Below are 15,636 nucleotides of genomic sequence, written 5' to 3' on the forward strand. Positions count from 1 at the left end.
GTTATGTTTAACAAGCCATGGGAGACCCAGTATGATTGGATAGTGAGCGGCTTTTATTAAATCAAATGATAATTCTTCTTCATGAGTAGAAATCTTCATGGTGAGAAAAGTTGTGTTTTCTTTAATGGGTCCTGATGATAAAGGATTTCCATCTACTCCTTCCACTGGCAAACTCAGGGTTTTAGTCACCCGGGGTATGTTGTTTCTGAATGCCCATTCGGAATCCATAAACAATCCCGCTGCTCCACAATCTACTAAGGCAGGTATTTGTTGGATATGATTGTCTAGGAATTGTAGAGACACATTGATTACCACCATCTTATGGTGAGTTGAGGTTGTTTCCTGGGAACTTTGTAACAAAGACCCACTCATGGTTCCCTTCATGGGTGGGAGTTGTCGTTTCCCTGACGTCTAGGAGTAGTCAGGTGACAATCTTTTAGAACATGTTTATCGGAACCACAATACATGCATAAACCTAATGTTCTTCTTCTTTGTCTTTCTTCCGGTGTTAATGGTCCTCGAGCTATTCCCAATTGCATAGGTTCCCCTGATTCTTGGTTTTTACTGGTCCTTATAATATCCGACTTGTAAGGTCCTAACAGTGGACGTGATTTCCCTTTCTTTCTTTCTAGATTTCTTTCTTGTATCCGGTAATCCATCTGGAGTACTAATGTAACCATTTCTGCAAAGTTATGAGGTCTAGGAACTCTAGAGACTTCATCTTTGAGTTCTTCACATAGGTTCCGACGAAATATGGTCAGGAGAGCATCATCAGCCCATGCCGTCTCATTGGCTAATTGTTTAAACTGTGTGATGAAAGTTAGGATATCAGTATTCCCTTGCTTCAGATCCAAGAGATTTTCTTGTGCTGAGACCACTAATTCTTTTCTCCCAAACATGGCTTGCAGACTATTGGTAAATCCGGCGTAAGAATCCATTAGTTGATTGTTGGTGGTGACTAATGGTGTGGCCCAGGCCAGGGCGCTGCCGGCGAGATTAGATATCAGAAAACTTACTTTAGCTCTATCGTTTGGGAAAAACGAGGCTTTCAAAGTTATTTGCACCAAACAAGAATCCAAGAATTCTTTTAGTTTTTTAGGGTTGCCATCGTATTTTCCCATGGGTAACGATCCTGGAGGGATCTCTGCCCTGTTTGCAACCATTTGTCTCAATGTTGCATTTTCGTTTCTTAACATCTGTACTTCAGTACTGAGACTCTGCATGGCTGCCATTACTTGTTGCATCTGCTGTTCCATCTTTTGGGCGTCGCTTTCTGTTACAATTAGGTACTCACGAATGTCCGGAAACAGCAGAGGAGTAGAATATCTCTGAGGTATAGAGGTAATTCCCCCAAAGTGTTCAGAGGCCAGAGAACTGGACTCAGTGCACTCCGGGGGCAGTACCCTTGGGAAACCCTCGTGGGGAAGAAAACCCAATTGTGTCTCGTAGAGGATGGTGGCTTCCGAGTAGCTGTGGAAGAATGGTAAGTTCTGCAGGCTGAAGGAGGAACGATTCCAGGGATCCGCTCGGAAAGAAGGGTCGAGCAGCAATGTAGAGGAAGTCGAGTGCAGCAGGCTTGTGGACGGAACGGTTCAGGAATCCGCTCGGCGAAAAGGAACTCGAGCAGCAACGTGGAAGGAAGTCCGGTCGAGCTCTATGTAGTAGGCAAGGAGAAAAGTAAGGAAGGAAGCGAGAAAGGAAGTAGAGTAGAAACGAACCGCACACGAGTGCACGGGGAACGAAGGCAGGAGGAGAAACGGGGAAAAAGTAAGGTAAGGAAAAGTAGAATAAGTTGAGACGGAACTCAGACAAAGTGCGCAGAGTGCAAAAGAGAGGAAGAGAGGCTTAGAAAACCTCAGCGGTAGTTTTTGCAGAAAGTTAGAAAAAGCACCAGCGCGAAGCGAGGTGAAGCGAACAGAAGCGACGCGTCTGGCCCAACCATAGAGAGGAAGATATAGAATGGGCAGACGCGGTCGCCATGTTGGAAACAACTAGAACGGTAATCGTCGTGTGGTAATAGCGCTGATGAGCCGCCATCTTGAGTTCCATTGTTGGTATCTTGAATGACTCATTCTCCATTTCCGCCATGTGTGTCGAGCTGAATTCCTGACAACTTCACTCTTTCTGAGCCGTCCTCCTCCACTGTGGCTACACTGGCATCCATATTCTCCTCTTCCAAGCCTTCATGCATTCCTGCAGACCCCTTTGAACATCATACAGTTAAGTAACTGGCTCCATGTATCTGCACCTGTCTATCCACTCTTGTCAAACTCCCCCCATCCTTGTGTATATTCCCATTCTGCTATAAAGTGGCAAACATCTTACCCGTCTCTTAGAAAATCTACTGATAACCCCAACAGTCCATAACACTACCAACCTGTCTCCCTTTTGACTCCAATATTCGAATGGCCTAAATATTATATTTGGCTTTTGGATGGTGCTCAATTGCACCACAAACTACCTAGAATGTGGCGAACCGGAAGGAGTCAGACTAAGTACCGACATGTTCAAGGGTTTTTATTCAAAATAAAAATAAAATGTCTTCCTAGCACTATCGCTATGAGGGAAGTTCCCTACATAAAAAAAATAAAACTAATGGTGCTTGTCAAATTCCTAAAGAAAAAGTCGTTGGTCCAAATCCTACAGCTAACTGGCCCTACCACTTAGGGAAAAATAACAACGCAGCCGTAGCAATAGCCTCGGCCCTTGGCTTCTGTCTGGCCCAAACACTTGTAAGCAGGATTTGAAAGCTCATCAAGTCTGGATCTCTTTCCACAAAGTTAATCAATATTTCTCGCAGTACAGTCCTCAGCCTCTCTGCAGGTTCTGTATTCGAAATCACAAGTTTTACATATATTCCTGAGGGTTTCCTTTTCTCAGAAAAGACTTGGTTTCCTTAATATAACTCCACCATTTCTCCCTTGGTGCTTGGCAGTGTCCTTGTCTTGTTTTTAAACACTAGACCCCTTCAGGTTCTATCTCCTCCTAGTTCTGTTCACTATATTTCGTGTTTCTACGAGTCCTCGGGCCCTCTGATAGGCTTGCTTTAGCAAAACTTCAGTGGAGAGTCTGCCCATTTAGGTTTTCTGGGCTGGCATAACCCTTGTGGCTCTCCCAACTTCGAATGTTTATGTCTCTTGATTTCCCAGGTCTCCCCAAAGCCCTCTGGCCCTCTTACAGTCTTGCTCTATCGGGGCCTCGGCAGGCCGTATGCCTGGTCGGGTTTTCCGACTTCTGTTTCCCTTATGGTTTCTCCAGCCCTACTGTCGCTTGATTTCCCAGAGCTCCCCAAACACCTATAGCACTCTATTAGTCTTACTTTATCATGGCCTCGACAGGGCACCTGCCCATTTGGGTTTTCCGGGCTCCCGTATCCCTTATAGCTTCCCCAGCTTCTGATACAAAGCTTTGTCCATCTCACTGGCATTACGTCTTTGGCAGCGGTTGCTTCCCTTCTTCTGCCCGGCAGTTGTTGCACTTCTAATGAGGACATCGGGGATCTGAGTTCTGCGCTGCGGTCTGGTCTTGGCATCTGTTGACGGGCCCCAGGCCCATCATGGCTTCCTTGTGTTCATGCGACCAGGATAGATGGTTGATTTCCCGCCTTCATCTCTCTCCCGACCTGGGCTTCTCGGTCAGTCAGGACGCCAGCCTTGTGGCATCTTACCAGCGACTTGCTTGCACTTGACGCTACTGCCAGCTCTGCGGTCTAACATGGATCTGCTCCTCAAGGACGTTTGTAGGAGTCTCTCTCCTGTATTCTAGGTTCCTCATCATTTTATGTATATCATCACGAACGAAAGGGGTGTGTCGTTCTTCTTTGACTGTGGAGTTCAGGCAGGATCTAGCATTACGTGAAGCCAAAGAGGTTGAAGGGATGCCAATAGTTGGAGAGTCCAAAACGTCATTGCAAATACAAAGGGTCTGATGCTGCTCTTTGATTGTGGAGTTTAGTCGAGATTCAGCATTACCTGAAGCCAAGGAGACTGAAGAAATGTTCCTATTGGGAGAGTCTGAAACAGAAGTAACGATTCCATATAGGCAGAGAATATATTCTGGACGGGGAGTGCCTTGTAGGAATGGGAGTCCTTGTCCCCAAGAGAGGAGTCACTCGAAGTGAGGTTGCACTTGCACAGACTCCTACAGAGGGTCTTGCTGAGCGGGCTCACCTTCCCAGCCTCAAAGGGTGTGGCTCCCCTCTGGGGAGAAGGGACAAATTGTCCTGATTCGCCACAAGAAGCACATGGGTTGAGTGGATCCTTCCAGTTCGGGTTCCATAATCATCATGGCATGGCACCAGCACTCATTAATGTGTTTGACCTCTTCTCTTATGCCCACCACCAACAACTATTCCCTATCTCCATGGTCCTTAATCGCTCTGTGGCCTTTCACACCTTCTAACAGTCATCTCTCCTGACTCACCTCTTTCAGGGCACTGCCCCTCCCTAAATAGGCTCTTACTACCTTGATTTCACCTTTTCCATTTTTTATACTATTGAAACATCCTCTGCAATCCCTCTATGAGTAAGGGTCTCTAAAGGGTTTGTCCTTGGTCCTCTTCTATTCCCTCTCTCAACCTCATCTCTTGGCAAGCTCATCTCCTGCTTTGTGCACTGCTATCACCTTTTTCCTGAGCACACAAATCCTTTTATTTTTCCCTTACTCTATGGCATAGCTTTCTTCCTGCATCCCTGAACATGGGCTGCCATATGCTAGTGTATGCCAATTCGCTGCCTGATGCTTACTTCCTTCAAATACTGAGAAGATGTATCTCTTGGCATCGTACACCTGAATCCTCCTCTCCTCTATCCTTCCCCCTAGGACTTCCTCACCCCATACCCAATAGCTCATCACCTATGGTTCTCTTTGACAGCAATCAGAAATCTTGACACATCATTACCTCCTACCACTATGGCATCCAAAGTTCTTCAACATCTGAAAATTCCAGTCCCTTCTCATCTCTCACACCACTTTCCACACTTGTCTGCAGCAGGTTAGGGTGCTGCTCCAGCCTCCTCATGGGATACCTTCTTAGCTCCTTAATCCCATGTGACCATTTGCCCAACTTTGCTATCCACCCTCTCTTCACTTTTCCATGATCCTCACACATTTCTGTGTCCTGCCTCAAGGCGGGATGGTTCTACATTCCCAATCCTCCCCCCTCCTTAAATTACTTTTCCTTGTCTACATGGTGATCCATGGCCTACTCCTCCTGTACCTGCCTAACTCCATCTCTTGTTACTCACACCCTTGCACTCAGATCTCAAACTCTACCCAACATCTATGCCCCCTATCCTCTCTGTGCCATCTCTCAGTCCTTCACTCTACTCGCTCCCACTGGTGGATATCCCCAAGGATCCCATAAAAAGCACCTCCAACTCCTTTCCCTGGAAGGAGCAACAGACCTATCTGGAGGTTTCATCACTCCTCCGATTCCACACCGTGCCCCCAGACATATACATAGTATTAAAAACTGTGGGTGGTAATCTTTTAACATATGTTTAATTATGAATCCTATAATATATAGGTACATAGCCATATGCCAGTGACGTTACTTTTTGCCAATACCTCCATGCTACACATGGGGCCTCATTACGACCCTGGCGCTAATCGCCCGTCATTACCGCCATGGCGTAATGAGCGTTTACGCCGTGGGACGATGGCGTAAAGAGCGCCACATTACGACCCATCGCGCACGAGCATTACGCCATGGCGGTAATGCAATTAACGCCATGGCGCAAAAGGCCCCTACCGGCATCGTTAAGCGAGCAAGGTGCACTTCCGCCACCGTAAGTAGCGGCCACCGTAAGTAGCGGCCACCGTAAGTAGCGGCGGCCGTAATTAGCGGCGGCCGTAAAAAGTCGAACCGGAAATAGCGTCATCGCGCCGGAACGGGAAACAGCCCGTCGGCCATCTTGAAAAACACAATCCATCGCCATCCTACCAAACAACACCAGACCCAACCCTGACACCTGTCCCAACCAACCACCCACCCATCCAAGTACCCGAAAATGCCTAAATCTGTGAAAAAGGCATGTGACCGCCAGCGCCAGGAGAGATTCAGCCGGGAGGAACTCTGCATGCTTGCGGAGACCCTGCAAGACAACGCAGGTGTCGTTTTCTCCCCGGACATGACCAGGACAGCGATCGGGAAAAAGAAGGCCATCTGGGCCCTGGTGGCTGAGCGCGTCAGCGCGGTGGGGACCGTACCCCGCACACCACAGCAGTGCAGGAAGCGCTGGGATGACCTACGCATACGGGTCAGAGCCGTCATCTCAGCAAACCGCAACCTTGCCATGGGTACCGGTGGAGGGTCGGAATCCCCCCTGAAACTCCAACCGTGGGAGGAGATCTGTGCAACCACGATTGGCATGGAATCCATTGAAGGCGTCGGAGGGATGGAAAGGGGAGCTCCGACATCAGGCGATGAAGGTAGGTGCCTCAAACAAGACATGCCATAGTCACAGCAGTCCAATCATGTGTAGCACAAGGTTGCCCTAGAGTGTAAATGCAACACATATCAACACTGCCCATAGCCACATGCGAGCACCACCCTGCATACACTGCTGGCACCCGCATACCTGCATCCACATTCCACACCAAAAGGAGACAACCTGCATGGCACTGCCTTAAATCTTCCTCATCCACTGACCACAATAATGTCAAACATTTCATTCCAAAGTACGCAGACCCATCAATAACGCCCTCCCTCCTTTGCTCCACCACAGGCACAGATTCACACCCAGAGGACCAGGACACCCCTGCGCCAAAGAGAGCCAAGAAGGCCATCAACAACGGCCCTGCACCCTCAACCTCAGCTGCAGTGAGGCAGACCCCACAACAAGCAGGTCCCACTGCAGGCATACCGGAGGTCCCACCGGCAAGCACCCCTGTTGGCAGCAGGCCAGCAGCAGCTGCTCCACCTCCACCGACATTGCCTGCCACAGGAGGCAGGGGGTCAGCGGCCAGCAGCAACATCGGGGAGACAGCTGCAACAGCTGCATGTTCAGACTCGGACATGGAGCACGAGGTCAGAAGCCCCACTGACCTACTACATTCCCCCTGTTTCTCAGACGCCAGCCCCCATGAGGGTCACACACAGGGGCACACAGAGGTAGAGGAGTGGCCATCCACCCCATGCCCTGTCCACACTCCACAGGAGGGGAGCAGCCCCTCCATCACTCCACCAGCACTGGCCATGGGCCAGCACGACCAGCAGTCCCTCCAGGACATCACTCAACGGCAGCATCAACTGTCCGCAATGCTGGATGAGCATGCCGCGGAATGTGTGGGGGCTAGGTCTAGCATTGAACAGGCCACGGAGACACTAAGGGCGGAAGTGGCGCAGAGCACTGCCACCCTGAGGGATGCCATGCAGGCCATGTCCAGGGACATCTGTGCAGAACTTGCGGCCTTGCGTCGTGCGGTCACTGGCCTCACCCACACACGACAGGACGTGCATGCACAGGGGCAGCCAGGGACATCCTCCACTGCCAGTTCTGCGCAGAGCAGCCCCGTGCGACGTTCTGGTCGTAACCTGCGCTCCACAGCCAGGGGTGCCCCGGGGGCCGGGAGAGGGGGCTTGTAACAGCCTGTGGCCACTGTCACAGGCATCTGTTGACACCTAGAGGGTGTGTGTTGGGGTGTGCAGGGGGGAGTTGGGAGGGGGTGTGTTGGGGTGTGCAGGGGGGAGGTGGGAGGGGGTGTGTTGGGGTGTGCAGGGGGGAGGTGGAAGGGGGTGTGTTGGGGTGTGCAGGGGGGAGGTGGGAGGGGGTGTGTTGGGGTGTGCAGGGGGGAGGTGGAAGGGGGTGTGTTGGGGTGTGCAGGGGGGAGGTGGGAGGGGGTGTGACACGACCTTTCATAGTTTCAATACACTTTATTCTTTCAAAAAAAGTAATGTGTGGACATTTTCATTGCGTATGTGTGCTTTATTGGTGTACAGTCCACAGTGTGCATGTCCCAGAGACACACAGTGCCCTAAGTGCAGTCTCCATGTGATAAACACCAGCCGTGTGTGCTAGAAGCAGTGGTCGATGATACTTTGGCGCATTGCACGCCCCTCCTGTGCATCGCCTCCTCCATGGGGTGCCGCCCCATCTGCACCCTCCTCATCCTCATCGTCAGGTGGTTGCAGTTCTGCGTCAGGGGGCAGGGGCACATTCCGTCTGACGCACATATTGTGTAGCATGACACATGCCATGATGATCTTTGCCACCTTCTCATGGCCATACAGGAGTGCGCCACCAGACCTGCTGAGGCTTCGGAACCGTGCCTTCAATAGTCCGAATGTCTGCTCTATGACCACACGAGTACGTGTATGTGCACGGTTGAAGTCCTCCTCGTGCTGGTTCTGCGGGTTCCGGACTGGTGTAAGGAGCCACCTCTTCAGGGGATAGCCTGCATCACCTGTATGTAGGCGAGAATGTATGTGTCAGTCATGACGTCTGATCAGGAACATGATGTTCCGCCATGGCTCGCATCCAACTGTTACTTTGGCTCACTTCTACATGCACTGATTGATTCACACAATGCAACCAGTATATTCTCATGGCTCCCATGGCTTGTTTTGCATGCCATCACCCAATGTATGCAGAGGGGTTGTGTGCATTGTGAGTGCCCATCCGCTGTCTCCGTTCTCTGTGTTACTCACAGCCAGGTGGAGTATGCATCATCCCCCCCCCCCTTTCTGCCAGGTGGAGTATGCATCATCCCCCCCCCCTTTCTGCCAGGTGGAGTATGCATCATCCCCCCCCCCTTTCTGCCAGGTGGAGTATCATCATCCCCCCCCCCCCTTTCTGCCAGGTGGAGTATGCATCATCCCCCCCCCCTTTCTGCCAGGTGGAGTATGCATCACCCCCCCCCCTTTCTGCCAGGTGGAGTATGCATCATCCCCCCCCCCCTTTCTGCCAGGTGGAGTATGCATCACCCCCCCCCCTTTCTGCCAGGTGGAGTATGCATCGGTACGTCATTCACCTCCCCACTTCCATGACATTGGACTCACCGAGTAGCCAGGATCTTGGGCCTGCATGTCGCTCCATGTAGCGTGGTATTGTGGAGTTCCTCAGGACCATTGAATCATGGGTTGATCCGGGGAATCGGGCACAACAATGTGTGATGATCTTGTTGGAATCACAGACCATTTGCACGTTGATTGAGTGGAACTGTTTCCGGTTGCGGTACGGTACCTCCATGGCACGTGGAACCACCAATTCCACATGGGTGCAGTCGATGGCACCAATGCAACCGGGTATGCCGGCTAGTGCATGGAAACCCACTTTGGTGTTTGCAATCTCCTGGGCAGTCCGTGGTAATGAGATGTGGTCGTCTGTGTGCTTGAGGAGGGCATCGAGCACTTGGATGAGTGTTCGTGAGAATAATGGTTGTGAAATGCCATGCAGGTGCCCCACTGTGTGCTGGTAGGTGCCTGTGGCCAGGAAGTGGAGTACAGACACTACCTTCAGTAGGGGGGGGATGGCGGTTGGACTTTCTATCATGCTGACGATGTCGTTGTGTGTCATGTCTACGATGGCGGTGATGGTGTCCCGGTCCAAACGGTACAGGGTGTGGATCTGCTCAGCAGTGAGGTTGAATGGATTGGCTCTGATGCGTGGGATTGGGGGCTGCCTGCGTGGTGGCACTGGCTGTGCTGGTGGGGCTTGCTGGGCCTGCCTTGCCCTCCTTCTCCTCCTGCGTGTCCTCTGTGCTGCCTGTTGTTGTTGTTGTTGTTGTTGTTGCTGTTGTAGCACATGCATTGCTATCAGGTCCTCCAGCCCCAACATTGCTAGTCGTATTGGCATCATTGTGGAGTGTGACTGGGTGTGGGAAGGGGTGGGGTGTGCTCTTTTTGTGCTTCCCTGAGTCTGTATTGCCTTCACCTGTGCTGTTTCTGTGCACCTGTGGCAGCTGCATTCACTTAACATGGCCCTTTACGGTTGGTTCGCGATGGCGTTATTTGCACCATGGCGGTAAGGTACTTAACGGGCTGGGTGATGGCGTTAGGTGCATGTCCGCTTGGGTCGGCATTTGCGTACCTTTCCGCCATGGCGTTAAGTACGGTGTGGCCGGTCGCGTGCGCGCACCCTTGGCGCAGTTAGCGCCAGCGTTAACTACGATGCCGCTAATGGCATCGTAGTTAACGGTCACAGGTCATGATCGGACCTGGCGGAAAACGATGGCGGTAACCATTTACCGCCATCGTTTTTCACTTAGCGCCAGGGTCGTAATGAGGCCCATGGAGGTAGAGAAGTTGGTGGAGAAGGAGGAGATGAGGTGTGCCAGCTGAGCAAGGCAGATGTTAAAGAGCCAGGGGGAGAGGAGAGATCCTTGCAGACACCACAGGAGGAGAAGGAAGTAGGAGAGGAGAAGGTGCCCAGGATGACATGGGAAGAACCGTTAGTTGGAAAGGAGGTCAGCCATTCCAGATCCCGTTCTGAGATACCAAGTGTATCATGGAGCCTTTGTATGAGGATGGAATGGTTGACAGTGTCAAAGGCAGAATAGAGATCAAGTGGAATGAGGACATCTGGGGAGTTGGAGTCCAGGTATGCAAGCAGTTCTTCACCGGCTTTTCAGAAGAACAGTTTCCGTGCCTTTGGATGCTCGGAATCCAGATTGATGATTGTGGAGACCACCGACAAGATCAGTGTGAGAGTTGAGATGGGCTTCTCCAGCAGATTCCTCAGCCGAGTTGAGCTTCAACAACAATCCATTTGCCAGTATAGGAAGAAGCCCTTTTTTTGCACATCAACCGAAGACTTTTCTCTTGTCTACTCTGGTGGGCCTACCAGTTCCGGCACTTGACGTGTCTCCAGCAGCTCAGGCACCCCTATATGGGCATCTTGCATTTAGATGTCCCATATCTAAGCATACAGCAAAGCTAGAGCAATACGAGATATCACTGAACACTTGTTGTGTTATTGTGGTAGAAGAGGACCCACACCTTGCACAGACAGGTGCTCAATACAAACTAGAGCAGAAAGGCACGCAGAGAGTACTTGTCACTTTTGTGCACACAAGCATGATGAGCAAGCATCTACTGACAATATAGTTTCTAAAATATACAAAGGCGTATTAAATGCCACATCAGTCGCAAAAAGAGAACACTGCCTTCTTCGATGAAGCCAGACAGGTTTTAGCAGAAAACAACACTCATGCTTCATGGTGGGAGGGTTACTATTATCTATAATCTAGGAGCTCAATGAGTGGATAGGCCAGGTCAAGGATGGTATAAAATCAATCAATCTTTATTATTCGCATATCAAATTACATAAACATAGTGCTGAATCCATGGTAAAACAACATAAAAACAAACAATCAATGTTAAATATCTACAATTAAAGTGTATAATTATCTACTCATCCTCCTGCAATGCAAGATGGACATAAAGTGCACAGTGCAAATGCAATTTAGAGACTCAATGCACAATAGAAAAATGCAATTTTCAAAAATAATATCGAACAATTCCACCCAAAAATATATAAAAAAGGGGGTAAAAAAGGGAAAAAAAAGGGGGGAGGCAAAACACACTAAGTGTGAAAATAGGAAGTAATGTCCCCTGTGATCTTCTAATATTGTCCCCAATTCCAAATTGTATTTAAAATGATCTGACAAGTTGAAAATGCAATGATGGTAAAAAGAGTCACACTACTTGTCACCATTCTGACCTAAACAGTTTAATGTAAGGTAAAGCAGGCTTGTATAGTGCATCTCTGCCATTTTGGCTCCCTCATTGCCTCTGAGTTTCTGCAAGAAAAGCGGAGCGGTGAGGGTTGTTAGTGGGCTACAGGGGGAGGCAGGTGCGAAACCTGAGATGTTCATGCCTGCTACCGGAAGCACCCGAGTCATGAGTCTGGCAGTGGTTCTATGTGGTTTTGGACGTAACACTTGGGTATATGTTTTATCCAGACGGTAAATCCCAAGATCAGTTAAATGACAGCGATGAAAGACCAGGTCAGCTGCTCCTAAGCAGGGTGATGTGGGGGGAAAGAACTAAAGCTCTAACTAAAACGCTTAACAACACTGTCTAGCACTAAGACACCAAATTATCACTAATCCTACACTCGCTATACCGGCTGGCATCGAAATCTCCTACCTCCTTACACTATAGACGCAGACCGCGTCACACTCCGTCAAAGAAAATGCTGTGTTTAGTGCTAGGGTGCACCGTTAGGCTTTCCGCCTGTCATTAATCCATGAATGAGGTTTTGTGTTTAATTCTTCTCCATTAAAGGCAGACTTCTTGCTGTTCTGAGTTGCATTTCAAAGTCAGGGCAATGTAGGCTGACCTCACCGAGTCCGACCTAATGAGCGTGTTGCGAACTGCTGTGAAAAATATCTTGAAAATATTACCAATATTGGACAACTAACTCTTTCCTAGAGGGTTACTGATTTTCATATCAGTTGAGTGGATGCCATCATGGTTTCAGGTGAATATAGGAACAGCATTGTCTAATGAAAGTTGTCGAACAAATCCAATTAATGCCTTAAATTTGATTTAACTTGTCACTAGTTAGAGTGGTTTAAAAACATTGTGTAGAGCAAAAATTGCTCTCATATCGGGATATAGCCCTATTTTAACAAATGCACAGAAAAATATGGCTCAATCCTGAATATGGCTTTATTTTATTTTCGATTGGTTCTATCTGACAATTAAGCAATAGGTCCCGAGCAGGTGGGGGGCATTACCGCTTCAGGTTATGCCCCGGGGCCCATAGTTACAGCCCAGAGCCAAGCAAGGGCCTTAATGAAGTCCCCAGGGCATTACCTGAAGTTGTAATGCCCCCCCCCCCCCCCGCGAGGGTGTTTTGGATGAGCCCGCTTTCATACACAGGTCAATATATATTAATTTATTTGGGTTTACCTAACTCATTTCATCCATACTAATATGCCCAAATACTCTGACACACAATACGCGTACCAGCTATGCTATACCCGCATGGCAACTGGACACCTTCCCAACAGACATCCCACATCAGAAAGCTACACCTCTGAAGCCAACATATATATCACAGTTGACCAATTCAACCCCACAATGGAGGCACCCAAAGCTTCCCTCTAGACACAGATGCCTCAAGTGCCCTCAACATAAACCATCACGAGACCCATGCACAGTACCGAGGTACATCCGAACTGCACGGATCAACGCAAAATCATCTTATATTTTCCCTACCTCTGCTCCCGCCCCCCCGCCACACCAACTTTTGTAGACCTGCTAGTCTGTCAAGAAGACATGCAAATGGCAGTGGAGCGCAGTATTAAATCCTGTAACGTAATGTTTATTTTGTTCGTCGACCCAGAGGAAAGCCCTTCCGGGCCCAGAGTGTCCGACTTGAAAAGTAAAGAATTCACATAATAAATGATCCTACCAAACATATCATACATTTTCATAAATACGGTCCTCACCAAAAAAAAAATAGGAGTGCACTTTTTATTTTTGCACATCTTGAATGTAAGACTACAAATACCAGAGTGCAAAGTAATTCAAGTCTAAATAAATCATAGTTTTGCATCTCTGTAGTCTTAACAAAGACATCAAAAGAAACTGTGATAAGGGTACCTGTATATAGTAATTGTTTGTCACAAACATGCATTCTTAAATTGCAATATATGCCAGCTAAATGGGTGCGATAGACCACTGGGTTAATGTGCCTGCTACAAAAAACAGCGTGCAACTTGCCTGCCATTGACATATGCTAACCAGCGTTTAATACTTACTAGATAAATGAAATGAGTATTGAGTGGGGTTAATATCAGTACCTGATGTCAGTGCCCTATGAATTTGCTGACTTAATCCTGGGCTAAACTGTAAGTTATCTTGTCATTACTTAGAAGTTCCAGTCTTGATCATTGGGACTAAAAAAGCATCTGTGACTGACCATGTATTCAAGCTCCACCCGTCTCTTTATTTTTCAATCAGATTTCCGATTTAAGGCATGATTAAGTACCACACGCACAAACTCACTGTTTCCCTTCATCCAGACTTTGAGCATATCTGGCTTTTCCAGGCCACAGACCATACTTAGTTACTTTGTGATGGATTGGTGCGTGCAGCCCTAAAGTAAAACAATGCACACGACCAGTGTCTTAAACATCCGAACTATCTTACTGGGCTTCTTGGCACTATTTATATTTGTTATAGTGATCTAAAAGCATTCACACCAAATTACTCTGTAGCAGAGAAAACCCCTGTTAAATGTTGGAGGGTGGGGCAACAGTGTGAGGGGTGAAGCAGTGGGCACAGACATGGCCAGATGTATGGGAGCTTTGTGACTGTGTTGCAGGAGTAATTTCGAAACATCACTTTCGCAAAGTACAATTGCTGTGTAAAATGACAGCTGTTCTGGCGCTGTCTCCAACTGTGGATGACATACTCTCTGGCTATCGACTCCAACTTGCACTCACAAATGGTCCAGGAGCCAGTGGAACGTCTCAGTGAAAGAGGCAATGTTACACTAGCTTGGAGATTTCTGGAATCTCGATGCACAAAGCAGGTGTTGTCAAAAATGTATTTCAAATCCTGTGTTTGCTCTACTCATTACAGTTGAATATGCTGCTATGTTGTAATGCTCTTAAAGTGCCGTGCAGGTATGGCCTTCATATTTCACTGGGTAGAATATGGAAAGTATACTTGCCACATCCAGAGCAAGCAAAAAGAAAGGGTCAGGAGGCATGGCACGGCCTACGGTGAGCAGCAGCTATGGCATTAATCACGCAAAGATGTGGACTTCTATTCAATCACAACCTAATGCTGCGTTTCTCTTTTATCAGCTCCCATGGGCCGGCCAGTACAGTTTAGCTTCCTTCTCTTGTTTTGTTTACGTCATTCGAGACCGACATGTTTTAGTGAGAAAGCATCTGTTTTGTGAACGTGTTGTGGCTGCTACTTTTACTAAACCAGACTTTTTAACAAATCCGTATTTAAGATTGTGGTGTCAATTATTATTTAAAACATTCTGAATGAATGGGTGTGCCTGGGACGGCCTAACTTTAGGCTGTGAAGCAGAGAGGGACATGGTAAGCTGCTCAGGGCGGAGCATCTGGCAAATGCTTCATCATCTGCTGTAGATCTGGCAGGAAGTGTCCAGCTTTTATGAAACTGCCTGCAAGAATTAAAAGGCTGAAGCTTTTTTAGTTAGGGTAAATAACAGTATTAGGTATACAAGGAGGGGTACACCCTTAAAATAAGGCTCATCTGAGAGCTATTTGAACAATGTTTTTAAAATGGGTATGCTATACTGATAAGTTGCATAAGCTGTGTGTACCTGGGCATACATGGGAAGGACTGTGAAATGCCCATACAAAAGCCAAAACTATTGGCATTGCTCATGAATTTTGCAGGATCCCAGGCTCCTCCTCCCAGTCAATACCCGCTCCCCTCCCCCCACAGCACTGCCCTGCGGGCCCCTCTTGGTTGCTCCACACCCCAGATTGAGAGTCACCTGTACCAGCAATTAGCCTGTTATTCTCCCCTTGGCTCGCCTTAACACCTCCATCCCGGACTCTCCCTCTGCACTTGACACTCCTCTGTTCCATCCCCTTCCCCTGCACTTCTTCTCAATGCACCTGCACGGCGGAATGCCACAAGGCCTAGTAGGACCACAACTGTATTTTACTGTTTGCCATTGTTTTTATTTCCCC

Source organism: Ambystoma mexicanum, chromosome 14 (genome assembly GCF_040938575.1).
Source record: "Ambystoma mexicanum isolate Mex_15411 chromosome 14, UKY_AmexF1_1, whole genome shotgun sequence".
Classification (NCBI taxonomy): domain Eukaryota; kingdom Metazoa; phylum Chordata; class Amphibia; order Caudata; family Ambystomatidae; genus Ambystoma; species Ambystoma mexicanum.